The sequence below is a fragment of the Acromyrmex echinatior genome, unplaced genomic scaffold (assembly GCF_024713525.1).
Source record: "Acromyrmex echinatior isolate Ae372 unplaced genomic scaffold, ASM2471352v2 Scaffold28, whole genome shotgun sequence".
Taxonomy (NCBI): Eukaryota; Metazoa; Arthropoda; class Insecta; order Hymenoptera; family Formicidae; genus Acromyrmex; species Acromyrmex echinatior.
In genome coordinates this window covers 204,965-220,854 of record NW_028259062.1, presented here as the reverse complement: position 1 = coordinate 220,854, position 15,890 = coordinate 204,965, and positions in this window count along the sequence as shown.

Here is a 15,890-nt window from a genome sequence, read left to right as displayed (position 1 = left end):
TAGAATTTCAATTTTCTCGAAGTATCTTGAATATATCTCTCTTGAATATACAGGGTCCGGCAAAATGATCTCCCATATTTTAATCTTTAATAATTTAAAAATGTGGGAGATCATTTTGCCGGATCCTGTATATCCCTCTTAATACATAAAGAATCTCGTAATATTTTAATTGGATAATCATCTACTTATATAGCTACAATATAATGTTACGTTGCATAACCGAAATAAATATACATTTTTTTTTATTTCATTTTTTGATATACATTGTATAATAAATATTTTGAAAACAACAAGGCCATATATTTCAAAATTATACTATAGAAAATTATATTATAGTTACATAGGATTTTTTACATATCGTTTGTCACATTTACACGAATCCTTCTTATGTAAACAATGCAAAATATAAATTATTATAAACTGCATAACAATATAAAAAGAAGTAACTAAACTTTATGATTGTCATGTATACGTATACGCGCGCGCGCGCGCGCGTGGGGTGTATTATACAGGGTGTTCAAAAAGTCTCGGATCCCTTAAATATCTTGAAAAGTAAGCATTTCTGAGAAAAATATTTCATACAAAAGTTATATAGTTTAAAATAGTCTATTTACTAATCTTATCAGTTTAACCATAGATGGCGTCACCAAGGTCAGATCAAATAGATTTTTTTAAACGAACCTATTTTTTATTTCAGAATCTAATAGGGAAGAATCTTATTTCAGAATAATCTGGTGTCTAGAACTTTTGAAAATACTATAATAAAGTTATTTTCCATTAAATACTTTTTAAGTTATAAGCTTAAATGTTACAGTATCGCCGGCATTGGCATTACGCAAGGTGTTCAACCGATGGTTAAAATCTCTTAATTTTATTATTCATATCCTGGATAACATTTGTTAAGTCAAGGCCATTGGAGATTATTCCTCTTATTTCCATTTTTGCACTGAAAATTCATTTTTACGTAAAAATGAAAATAACAAGTACAATCTCCAATGGTCTTGATCTAGAGAAATATTAGATATACATATAGAGGAAAGCCCCCTGTTATGAGAGATAAGCGTCTAATATGAGATAGTTCTGCTAAACTAATAAGTGCTATCTATTGGTTCCATCATGAATTTATTGCTCTTGATTGAAAACTATTTAGTGAAAAATTCATTAGATCATGCCTGTAGTCGTGAAAAAAGATTGTAAAATTTAGATATCTTCAAGTTTTATTGAGATGATTAAATCTTGTTTATTATTTAATAAGAAGTCAATATTTGGCAATAAATTCTTCAATGATAGAGTAAGGTCATACTAATAGAAAAATACCGAATATGTTGAATTGCATAATTACAGAAGTTAGATTTGATGATCATAAAACCGTAAGTCGTGGAAATCGTAATATGAGATACCCAGGGTATTATAACATGAAATAATCTATGTCACAGTGAAAATTGTTGCTAAAATACAAATGTTATTGTACAATAATAAAAGATAACTCTGGCAAATACGCCGCGTTGGAATTTACGCCGCTGAAGTCAGAAAAAATAGAAGGAGTGGGGGTAATTTTCCCGCAACTATTCTCTATTACATGCCTTTATATTATATTAGGATTGAATTATGATTTCAGTTTTTTACTATTAATATTAATGAAATTATTATGAATTGAATCGATTTGTTACTATAATAAGTAGCGCTATCATAAATTATAATCTAAAATGATTACTGTAGGCGTGTAAAAGACTTAGTGGTTATGTGATACATACGTGTAGAGGAATAATAGAGCATGTTGTATAACAAAATACAAGTGCTTTTCTTTCGTATTCTTTGTTTAGTTTGTTGTCTTGTATATCCCACCTGTTTGAAATATACGGCAAAAATGCAAGGATTTAAAAAAGGATTTAAAAATTCATTTTTTAATACGAAATATAATTATTTCGGATTTTTAATATTTTTTTATAATAGTAGACAGTAAAAGTTTTTACTGATATAGTTCGTTTACTTTAAGTATAATAAATAATACTTAATAAATTAAGTTTTTGATAAGTACGTATATACCGGAGTTATTCTAAAGGACAACATGAACAGTCGAGTGCTTATTTCTGCGATGCTTGCTCCAACTATCTGAAGACGAATCCTGAGTACAATATATCACATGTTCATTTTTTGAATTATGATTTGCTTATTTTTTACATTTTTTTATGTATGTATGTATGTATGTATGTATGTATGTATGTATGTATGTATGTATGTATGTAAATATGTATGTATGTATGTATGTATGTATGTATGTATGTATGTATGTATGTATGTATGTATGTATGTATGTATGTATGTATGTATGTATGTATGTATGTATGTATGTATGTATGTATGTATGTACGTATGTATGTATGTATGTATGTATATATATATATATATATATATATATATATATTAGGTGTTGGAATTAATTCGTAGCGTTTTACAAGTGATGGGAAGTACTTTCATTAATGTATTTTTTAATGCTCATGTGAAATAAATAACATTCTTTCATTAAAAACGCTACGAATTAATTCCAACACCTAATATATATATATATATATATATATATATACATATGTATGTGTATATATATATACATATATACATACATACATACATACATACATACATACATACATACATACATATCATGACTTTAGTATTGATGAATAAAAAATATATAAATGAAATAAAAGCTTCAGTGTAGTTCAATGATAAAGAACGTAGACTTTAATGATTTATAAATTATTTACGTATTATAGATAACACTTAAAACATAATTTACAGTTTACACATTGTATACACATAGATATATAAATTACTATTGGATAGGAAAAAAGTTCTTGCCGTTTTTTTAACTCAAAATTGTATACAGAATATATTTGTCGTGCAATTATATTGGCAATATACTAATCAATGGAGTAAGATTTCAGTTTTAATCTGTTTTTTTTTAATTGCAGTACGATGATTTTTAACGATATTATGAGCAATTAAAGTCAGAATGTTCTTTTACTTAACTCGCGAGTAATTTAGTAACAAAAAATCGTAAGAATTTTTTAAAACCGATTTTGTAAAGAAAACTTACTCAAGCTTTCAGATAATGGAAAATTTTTGTAAATTTTTTTTACGCGTGGCCCACAAAATGAAAAAAAAAATTTCAATTGTTTTCGTAGTTTTTTATATATAAAAATTACCAAACTCGCAGAAGCAAAAAATACAGTAACCTTTTGAAAATAGAAATTTCAAGTTATAAAATCCTTTTTTTTTTTAAATTTAAATTTCGTTCATGTTTCAACAAAGATATTATATATGTATACAATTTTGATTTAAAAAATCGGCAAGAATTTTCTTTCTAACTCTAAACGAAAAGATATTGACATGAAATTTCTCGCAAATGCGTAATAAAATTTCACATCTCTCTCTCTCTCTCTCTCTCTCTCTCTCTCTCTCTCTCTCTCTCTTTCTCGCTCTTTTCTCGCCTATCCCCCTCTATGATTAATTTTCAGGTTAAACAGACATTATTAACTAGTTAACTAGTTATACATCAAAGCGTCACGCCCCTGAAATTATACAGGGAATCAAAACCTGAAGGTCGCTGAGGCTGGACCATGGTGAAAGAGGTAACATGATGTGTGCAATTTGCAAGCATCTCTCTGAATCTCCGTCTCTGTCTATAAATGTCGATAAGAGACTAAGGCTGCCAACTGTGTAACGCTAAACATGGAGCGATATTCATAATCTGTTTTTATTTTAAAAGTATCTTAAATAATGCCTTAAGATACTAATACAGAGTCCTCGGATTGACTTATGATATCTTAAGATTGTACTTAAGACAGTCTTAAATGCAAGAATCGACTATGAATATCAGTCTGTTTCGCATCATGAAATTGGTACTGAATCTTTCCTTGTTTAACACTTTATGTGTCTCTTTCTATACAAAGAGAGTACATTTTATGTTTTCTCTTTCTATAGACTTAAGACTGCCTTAAGTACAGTCTTAAGATGTCATAAGTCAATCCGAGAACTGTATTAGCATCTGCAACTATTAAGGCATTATTTAAGACAGTTTTAAAATAAAAATGGACTATGAATATCGCCCCGTTTAGCGTTTCACAGTTGGCAGCCTTAGTCTCTTATCGACATTCATAGTCAGAGACGGCGGAGATTCAGAGAGAGAGAGAGAGAGAGAGAGATGCTTGCAAACTGTACACACTACATTATCCCTTCCACTATGGGCTGGACTTTCTCGCGACAAATACAAGGACTCTAGTAAGAAAACGAAGAAGAAAAAAAGGAAGGAACGTCGAGATGAAAAAAAGAAAGGTCAGTCTACATTGCAGCATCAACATGGCCTTCAGATTGTAGGAGCGGCTATGCGGAGAAGATGATTGAAGACGATGTAACGAAGGTAAAAGCTGAACTCTAATCGCGACGTGCGAGCATCGACAAGGAAGTCGAAGGCAGCGAAGAAAGTTAATTCGCGCGCGATTGTCCGGCGTCGCGCGTCGCGCCGTTCTACCATAACTAAACCCACGATCCGCGACTGGTTTTTCCCTTCTAGCGCTCGTCGCCCTCGTAAATATCTCTTTCACTCCCTCCCACCCTTGAAGCAACACTAGGTGGAATGCGCGCGTTGCTGGGAATAAGAAAGTTTCGATTACGGTGCTGGGTCGGTGCCCGCCAGAAAACTGCGACACAACGTACATGATTAACCTCGTCAACGACATGTCATTACTTATCAGCGAGAAGATCAATATTTCCTTCGAATCAATCTCGCGATTTCAGCTATCGACACTTTAGTTTAGAAACTTTTAATTAGAATAACTTTATATCCGGAAATATATAGTTGATCGTACATCGGAAATATCATTTATCGGAAATATAATATTAACTTTCATGTTACATTAAAAAGATATTTTTAGTATTTTTTTAATTTTTTGTAAAGATTATTGCAATGATTACATTTTATTTAAATGGAAAAGAAAATTACGAAAAAACATGCAATAACAGTCGATATATGTATGGAACGGATTTGTTTAGCATTTGTATATACGAATGTACAAAAAGAATAGTTTTGCTAAAGTACCCAAAAATTTATATTAACTAGATATAGTAAAAGATTTTATTGGATAAAATAATTACGCTTATAAGCATTAGCAATGCTATAAAAAGTTTTAACCGATTTTAACATTCTATTAGCTTGAGCGTTCTATATAATTATTTTGATGATCCAAAATAAAGTTATGTTTAGAGATCTATAATTTATAAAAACTGTATTTTCAGCTCTAACAAAACTTTAGATGCTTGGACAAAACCATTATTTCCGTGTATAATTTACATACATATATAATATTTTATAGAGTGATCCAGATCAGTCGGAGAAGCCGGCATGTACGTACTGTTTATGAAAAATTGAATCGAAAAGTCCTGTACTATTTTGCAATGATCGCAACAGTTAACGAGATATTAATTTCTAAAAAATTGCTGAATGAACGGATAAAATCAATATATAAGGCAATATTATAATATATCTTTTAAAATTCTTTATGAAATATCTCATAGATATTTCTTAAAGAATTCTTAAAAATATCCTAAAGTTATCTTATGCATTGATTTCATTCTGCTTATTGGATAACTAAAAAAAAATTGCGAAATTTGTAAAATGGAGAGAAGACTTTTCGACTCATATCACTTTTTGGTTCGTAAACAGTACATATATATTGGCTGCTCCACTAGGAAACAAATATTTAGTGCCAAATATATTTTGCCTCCAGCAAAACTTATATTTAGTTAATTTTTAAACAACAATCAAATATCTGTTTATACCAACTAAACAATTTAGTTTGCATAAAATTACAATTTTATTTGGTACGTTTTAACAAAATTTTTATTCGATATATTTCAAATTTTTGTATAGTAAAATAATATTGTATAGTATAGTATAGTATATATACATATTGTGTGTGTGTGTGTGTGTGTGTGTGTCTACAATTGTATGCTAAACGCGCTAGCAACTTGTTCTAAGCATAGAGCACTTTCTCTTTAGCGCAGATATTGAAGGTTAATCTAAGAAAGATGCTGGTTATTTCATGGTGTAGTATCGACGACTAACATAATAGATAAGATAACAACTTTTTTACGTATCTATCTCCTTTCGTCTACTTAAGATGATATTGATAAAAATATCGAAGCTGGGATAATTTTAAATTATAAGTGATCACAACTCTCAAAGTATTCATAAATTAAGCATCGAGAATACACGACAAAATCCTTCACGTCCTTCGTTTAATTTCAAGTTGGCATTCCTTTAGCAGAAGTTTAACTTGAAAGCTAATTAAAGTGAGATCTTTATAAAAAGATCGACTTCATTAAACTTTAATGCCAACAAGCCCGGAAAAGAGTAACTATACTAACACTATATGTAATTTAAGGTTCATCCACTCTTACACGCGTATTTACCGACGAACATTGCGTATTATCACCGAGAGTCGCGTCGAAATGACACGTCGGCCATGATGCGCTACGTTACACCGCTACTCTTCCGTAATTACAACTCACAGTACCATTAATTTTCGTATCGTTTCCCCCTCGCTGCCGTGAAAGAGAACAAACAGTGGAGCATAGCATATCCCTCAGACCATATCTCTGTTCTGCACGGAGTATAATATCTCGCACGGAGTATCGGCACAAAGCCGCGCATTTCCTCGTCGCTCGCGGCCGTTGTTCCAGCTAATCGCTCTAAAATCGTATTTTTCCGCTCGCGAAATCGCGCGCCTTCGCTTCTGCGTCGCGGAAAAGTGCATCTCGTCGGAGCAAACACGGTGAAAGCACGAACCCCCCTCTCCCCCCCTATCCCCCTAGATCGTTCGTGGCCAGGGGAACGAACGCGCACAGCGCACTCCCGGCCGGAGGGGCCCTCTCACTTTCGCTCTCCGGAGAAAGTCCGGCCGCCCCGTCGCGTCATCGTCGCCGCGATCCCCTTCTCCCGTTTCCCCCTTTCTCCTCTCATCCTCCCCTTGCTTTGTAAAACCCCCCTCACGTCTTCGGTTCTGTAAAAGACTCCGCTTGCCATCGCGAGGACTACAGTGCACGCCTGCACGCTGTTGCGAACTCTCCGTCACCCCTCGTTCTCTTCGCCCGCTCCTCCTAATCTCTCGCTGCCCCCTTCCCCCCTCCCCCCTCCTCCCCGGTCCCGCACCCGCGTCCGCGACGGTTGTGCACTTCTTCTGCGGTGTACTCTCGCGATCCAACGAGGGGTTAATGCACTCCTAGAGCAAACCATAACCTTAGTCGGAGCCCTCGAAGAGGCGCGGGAATCTCACTACCGACGACAAATGAGTCTTGCGATATGCTCTCGAGATGCATTTATAATCGAATTAATGCTTTTTTTTTTTTAGAAACGCGTTAAGTCATGCTTAATTTATTTCACTTTTTAACATGACGACAATTTCTTAAAAATTAATCGTTGAAATCTTTTTGTAACGTAGCAGCAAATCTATCTTTCATATATATAAAAAACATCAAATATAATCAACAATTGATAAAAAGAAATAATTCTTTACGTACGTAAATAATTATTTACGTACAAAAGTTAACTTCTAAAAAATTAATTTATTTTTCCCATGCTGAAATCGCAGTCTTTTTTTCTGTCTGTGAACACTTCGATTTGAGATTTCTACATGTTTATATTATATCTTTCCACCTTTCATATACAAAAAAACCACCTGTAATCCAACAAAAAATAAATAAGATTGGCTATGTATAAAAGTTGCCAAACAACATGCATGTCTAAAAGACGTCATAAAGATATCATAAAGACGTCTTTTAGACATCGCTTATTGTCTAGATTGCTTAGAAAAGAAATTGATTTACTTTTCTCAGATCGTAAATAAAGTTTTTGACTATCCGTTTCTGGACTTGGACTCGAAATCTTTATGTTTATATTCTAGTATTAGATGTCTAGATAGACAAAATCATCATTTTCCCTCCGCTGGCAATTAGGGTCTTTAAAAGCATCATCGATATTTCTTTAATTGTGAATTTTGGTAGATAAGCTTAAATCTGTAAAAAAAAAAATTAATAAAATACAATACGACTTCTATGGTGGTAAAAACTCGTTAAAGTTTTGATAAGTATATCAGAATTTTTTCAGAACGTTTATATAATCCGAAATATAAACAGAATAAAAAATTGTTCTGTTTCTCAAAGATCCCTATTTGTGATGGGAGATTAAAATTCATGTTATCGGCGAAAAAAAAAATTCATGTTAACGATGTTGAATTTTATGATTTTAGAATCGATATCTTGGCTGTTGAGAATATATGTGGCAAATTTCGTATGGCGGGAAGTAAATGGTTAGCTTAGTCTGGGCGGAAAGTGCCCGGTTACAACGCGAGAACGATCGCGCGTATCAAGGGAAAGTATCTCAGAAACACGATTATCATACGACGCCACGATCGGACTCTAAATGTGGCTTTTCGGTGAAGAGCACGCAGGGACGCATTTATAAAACGGCATCGTTAAGATAGATGCGAATGAGATACGCGATTAAGATTCGTGGACGAAGACCTTGGCGAACATTGTCCGTGCGCGATAATTGGCCGCGGTATTGTATGCGTGCTCCTTCGACAGACGGAATAGTTTGTCTCTCGTACGTCTCTTTCTCTATCGAACTGGCTCGCGCTATCTCTCTCTCTCTCTCTCTCTCTCTCTCTCTCTCTCTCCTCTTTCGCACTAGAAGCGATAGACTATAGAACGTCGGTCCAGGGCCGACGAGCGAGCGCCTTGGAGGCGTAATGACGATCATAGAAACTCTCGAGGCCGACCCAGAGAACCAGAGTTTTGCGAAAACAAAATAATAGATTCGCGAAGAGATCGATATATGTATGTGTAAAATGTTCCAAAATCACATTAAACATCTACTAAACAAATTTAAAATGGTATACATACAGGAAAATTAAGAAAATATTCTCACATATAAAGACAGATTTTGATCATTAAATGTCAATTAAATGTCAAGATTGTGCAAATAGCAAAACTAAATTTCTCAATTTCATTTGGACCTTGCCAGAAGTCCAAATCTCGAAATTTTATAAAAAAATAACTTGATAAATAAGAGAAAGTTCACGCTAAGATAAGATAAATTCTGAATTATACAGATTCATATAAGATCCACTCATATGAGAAAAGAAATACGTCCTGTATATACATTAGCGTCATATCAAAATGTATAGATAATTTAAATTGGTATTCAGGAATTAAATAAATTCATACCGAAATTATGTCTAAACATTATCTTCATTTATAAATCTTCCCCGAAGCTATAATTTATCGTATAAAAATTAAAATCACATTAATGTGTATATATATGTATACATTGGGTTGACAAGAAAATAATTGCGTTTTTTTAAAAAGCATCTATTAGTAAAAACCGCAATTACTTTCTTACCAATATAAAAACCTATCTTGATAGAGTAAAGTTTCAGCTTTAAGAATCTCTTTTTTAAATTGCGATACGACAATTTTTAACGGAGTTATGAGCAATTAAAGTAAAAATGATTCTTTTATTTAATCCGCTATAACATATCCGCGATAACTCAGTAATCAAAAATCATAGGAATATTTAAAAAAAATCAATTTTGTAGAGAAAGTATCAAGCTTTCACGATAGATAGTCGAAAATTTTCTCAAATTTGGGCACATTACAAACCCACAAAGTGAGAAGAAAATTTTCCGTCTTTTTCAGCTCGTAGTTTTTGGTATGTAAAAATTACCAAACTCATATAAACTTAAAAAATATGGTAAGCTTTTAAAAGAGATTTCAAGCTTTAAAATCCTTTTTTTAAATTTAAATTTCATTTATTATTGACGAAGATATTGTATATACAACTTTAAGTTAAAAAAACGCAATTACTTCTTTGCCAATCCAATATATATTTATAAAAATAAATTTCTTTTTATCAAAGTCCTAGATTATTTTTGACATTAAATATTATATAAAGACATGTTATTATAACAATTCATGAAATTAAATATGCTGTATTAAAATACTCTGAAAAACTTGACGGCTCGCGTAAAAAGACACGGTCAGTCTCGTCGTTTCACGTGTCTTGACACATATCAGGATATCAAAGATAAAAAAATCAGATAAAAAGCCAATACCAGCCAATATCAAGTAGTATTCTTATTATATAGAATTCATATATATATATATATATATATATATATATATATATATAAAATCTGGCCATATTATATATATATATATAATCATGCTCATTGTAATTGTTTTCAATACTAAACCTTTTCAAAAATGACAGTACGAATTAAACTGTAGTATATACATTCAAAGAACATTCCAATTCACACACACGTGCGCCAGATTCACATCTATACATTTTGTGATGCGTGGCTAAACTATATTATAGGAACACTAATATCAATAAAAAAATTTTTATAAGTCCTGAAATTAATTGCAAACAACTGCAAAACAAAATAATAAATAATTTGGCGCTTATACTGACTTTATCATTATAATGACTTGTAATCATATTTTGCTACAGTTTTAGGTAAATAACTTTCAAACGAGTAAGTGGATCTATATATGTATATAAATAAATTTTTGTACGAATACTTTTTAGAATTTTATTAGTACATATATATAAAAAGAATTTAATTCATAATTCTATCTTATCAAATTTTGCAATAAACGTATAAAAATCAAGGCAAACAAAAATTAAATAATAACTTTTAATCCAATAAATACTATTGTAAATACAGTATTGTACTCAAGTTTTATACACAGGCACAATAATAGAACAACTGTGTTATATTTTTGACGCTTGAGTGTGACACACACATTCTTAACAATCCTTTTAGCAAAAAATGATGAAAGATCTTTATGAAATCGCAGAATTCTTTTAGACTGAATCTTGTCTCTCTCAAAGGATATTGCTTTCATTTAAGCTCAAGAATCTTATCTTTTGCAATCGTAAACTCTAGTTTAAATACGAAGAATCTATAACGTTACTTCGAAGAAATAAATCTGTCGGTTTTGAGTAGCGTGTGTTCACGCGAATCGTGACACGTCGTTTTCGCAACTGTGGAAAAGCATGTCGCGATAGCTATGGGGAGGTCACACTACGGCGAGATTAATCAGGTCGATAGGCAGCGGCGCGGAAAATTTTAAATCGTTGTCCTCGGAATTCGCACGATAATGGACATTATCGCGTGTGCCATGGACCAACGGAATGCATCACTCGGGAGCGATGTCGCGGGCTGCATCCTTCGACGTCTTTTACGTCTTTTACGTCTTTACGAAGAAATCCCTCCGCGAATGATACGCTCGTCGCGCAATGCACGTAACGACGTTACGCGAGATGAAATCGCGAATTACAGCGTATATTCACGATAACGAGTACGTCGCGTGCACGACGCACGCGTTTTAACGATGCAATTATGGCCCACCAAGTTTTACGAAGGAAACGAAACGGATACACGTGTATTTCGTTGAATAAAAAACTTGTAACTCAGAAATTAACTTACACACTGGAAAAAATGTTTTGGTATAATAATTTATTTCATTATATAACACGTGTGTGAGACTAACAAACTTTTTTATTTTTTAATTTAAAAATTGTGTATCATAATAATTAAATAAAATTTTGGTCAGAACAGTACAATTTTTAAATAAAAAAGTAAAATAGTTTTTGTTAGTCACATATCAAAAAAATAAATGGTTACATGTACCAAAAATTTGTTATCTCAGTGTAATTATCTATCTACATTATAACAGACTAAACAGAACGGATAAATATAACATAGTTCAAAACCTTTGTTTTTTCACGTTATAATAAACAAATGACTAGAAGTATGCAAATACAATTCGTTTAAAAAAAAAAAATTGAAAATGCATCACACTCTGCATAGAGATTAGAATCATTTTTATAGATTTAATACATCTATGATATGTATTGAGTGAGGCCTTGATGAAAAACAATTTTTCTTGTTCCTCCCGCGTCCGAGGTACGCGTATCATGGTTATGAGAAATCAACAACTACCAGCTACATTACGATTACGAATTAAGATCCGACTAACGGAACTCATCCCCGTCATCCTCAATTTCCAACGTGCAATCGCTGTGCAATCTCAATCTTTCCGACGCACAGTCTCTGACACGAACTTGCACTCCGCCAAGTGTTGAAAATAACCACTCCAACGTCCCTGACGAGATGAGAATGTTGAGTTCACCGCGAATAGTGCGTTAGTTGTTGCGACTTTGCACTTCCTACTCGAGGCTCGTACGCATTCTCTCGCGCGCACACACGCATCTCACCATACACGAGTGTGTATTTCTGTATACGTGTGTGCGAGACTAACAACAATAATAAGGTTGAGTCATGCGCGTCAGAGACCTTCACAAACAGAAGAAGGGCCTTGGTCCATGCCCCGGGCAAGGCGAGGATCTCCGTCGTCATTACTCGAACGTGTGCGGCCTCCTCTAATTCAACAATTCAATTCCTTTTGCGGAATTATATGTGGCGTCTCTAAAAATTTGTCAACCATCGACGATCCTTCTGTCCTGTCGTCTTTAAATGCAAGAGAGAAAATACAAATACTTGTAACTTCGCAAGAATAATTAAGAAATTAAAAATTAAAAGCGAACAGTAGTATAATATTATTATATATTCGAAATATCAATTAAATTAAAAAAAAATAATAAAAATAAAAAAGAGAGAATATTTTAAATTAAAAATTAATTGAATGTTAAATTAAAAATTAAAGGTTTAGATTATTTTCTACATACATTATTTTCTACATACATATACATGTATATTTTAATTATGACGACTTTTTCGCTAGGTATCAATTCATATAAAATTGTTAAAGCTACAGTTTTTCCTAAGAGGAATCTTGATGAAAAAAGGAACGCACCAGAGGTATGTACGTATAAAGAAATCAGCAATCACGCCCGGCTGGAAGCCAAGGGTCGCCATCTGTTAAAATCCATGGCCTGGAATTCGCTTGGTTTTTGTCTCACTCGTGAAACATTACTCACAATCAGTGTGAGTGGCCATCGTCGCCTTACCCTTGTAAATAATTTGTGACAAATGCTCCTGCAAGAACGTATTCGCTCTATTTGTAGTTCGCAAACGTGTACGGAATACAGGAAAGCCGCGATGTAAAAAAAAACTCCGAGTCTCTAAGAAAATATCTCTAATTGAAAATAAGTTATATATACATGATTTCTTAAAAGTCATGTAAATATTCTTATATGTACACGTCATAAAGCGTCAAAATAAACATATTAAGCACTTATAATAAATAATATAATATCTTATCTCAATTAAATTCTCTCTATGCTTTAAGTATCTCCTCAACATAATAACACCTTAGATTATTTCGATCATGCTGCATTTCGAAAAATGCTGCATGGCGAGTAACTCGCGGATTCAACGATCGCACGAGAGGAATTTCTCTTCATCGTTATATTATTTTGAATACCTATACGCACAATCGGATCGTACGCTTAATCACTATGACAAAGCAAGCGACTTCCTTCAAGGCGACGGTCGCTTTTCAATGCGTTTGATCGGAGAGAAGGGGAGGGCTTCAATAACGGCGTAAGGACGCATTTTACAATCCGCGTCTCCTCGACAGAGGCTGACAACACCACGCGTTAAAATCCGCCGCCAATCATGTTCCCGACTGGTCAACAGTCTGGAATGGACAGGACTAACGTTGATTAGAGCGATCTGCTGTATACAGCAGATCGACTCGCCACATTATATCCTACAATATTTATTGAAACTTGGAAGTGGATTTGAAACATATTTTAAGAAATACATATATTTGTGGATTTAGCACCATGAATTTTAAATCCACATCATGATAGTGTTAATATACATACTAAAGATTTTAAATCCACATCACGTTGGTGTTTGTTAATATTATTATTAACCCCAACTCGGTGAGAATTATATAGATGTGGATTTAAAATCGTGTAGTGTTAAATTCACATTCATATTTTTTGGAATGTTTTTTTTTAAATTTCAGAAATGTGTATAATAGATAGCATCTTAAAATTATGCTCTAACATCAAAGAACGAATTTACAATGGGATTTAAAATGTAACGGTTTGTTCCGCTTAGTGCTTCTAAAGTCAATGAGATGTTTTTCGTAAGAAGATCGTGCGAGATTTCAGGATCGCTCGAGGGGAGATAGAATCATCGAAGGTCGTTGACGTCAGCCATTGCGCTCTGAGTAATGCAATAATGAAAACGCGCAACGCGAGAAATTAGGCGAAGCAATGCGCCTTGGAAAATTCCTGCTCAACAAGCACGTGACAAGCATGTGGAAGTATCTTTGTCTACGTTCCTATTAAGGAGTTTCAAAAAGATGCAGTTCCCGACGAAAACACAATGGAATCTAGCTAACTTCAGTTTTTGTGCTTATTTGTATTTTTTTATAATAAAAACAGAAAATTGATTTAAAAAGTAAAGAATAATTTATGTTTCATAAGAGCATGAACTATAGTTAGTAAGTATAGCTAGTAAGTATAGTTAGTAAATATAATTAATAACAAAAGAAGAAAAATATAGGTATATATTTATAAGTGTTTACTGCACTTTAATTTTTAATTACACGGAAAGAATGATTTTGCCGAAGTGCCTACAAAATTTAGCTAGATACAGATATAAAAATGTAATTTTATTGAACTAAAATAATTGTTTGTTGGATGAAAATAACTATGTAGAACGTTTAAGAGGATTCTAAAGTGAAGACTGAATTCCGTCAAGATTGCTGTTTTATTGATTCAATAAAACTTACGCACATGATTTACGACATGTCATCGACATCACTACATACTACTTAATCTACTATACTTAATCTACAAGTCTGTAGTCCTCCAATTTCATAAATAGAGCTTTAGATAATAGAGCTTTTATATCAAGTAATGTTATCATAATTTGAGCTCAAGACATCATATTAAACTAAGAAATAAAGAAATGATAAAAAAGATTTTAATTTAAAAAATGTTTTTCGTTCTCAGCATAAATTCCATGCTACAGTTAATTAATGCGTACTTTAATTCTGGAAAAAAATTTCCAAATATGTAAAAGTAATATAAGTATGCGATATCTTGTACGAAAATTATTATGTTTAATCGGACAAACGTCTTTAGGATCTTCCTCTGTATTGTCGATTAAACTATGTAATTTTTGTATAACAATTACTTTTTTCTTCTTTTACAGATTCGAAAATCTTTTTCCAGGATTAAAGTATACGCACGAATATGTGTCTGTGAGATGGAGTCTATGCTATGAAGGACAAAAAATTTGGAAATTGAAATCTTTTCTTATAATATGACAGAGCTGACTAAGCCTGTCTCCTCTTAAGTGTTGATGACAATGTAAAAAATTTTAATATTCTAGCAACTAGTTTCAGCGTCTTATTATTAATTATTTCAATGATCCAAACAAAATTCAATATTTTCAAATCTGTATCTATATGTATGTCTAAATTCAGATATATGTATGTCTACTTCAGCATAACCTTTTCTATGTCTTGTATAATCTCGAAAAGAAATCAAAGCTCATTCTAAAATTAAGCATTAAAAAAAAAGTAATTGCTATTATTCGACGACAACCGAAACTAATAATCACGGTAAAAAGATACACCTATTTACGACATACATTTTGATACTACGTGGAAAATTCAAAGGCGAGCGAAAGTGGAATAGTTTCCAGTCGATGACGCAAGTACGCATTCGCAATTATTCCGGGATGCGATTAAGTGCTGTTAATTCTTTGATATATAATGAATGAACTAAACTAGGCGAATGAATTATAATCATATTTATCCGAACTGTTATTTTG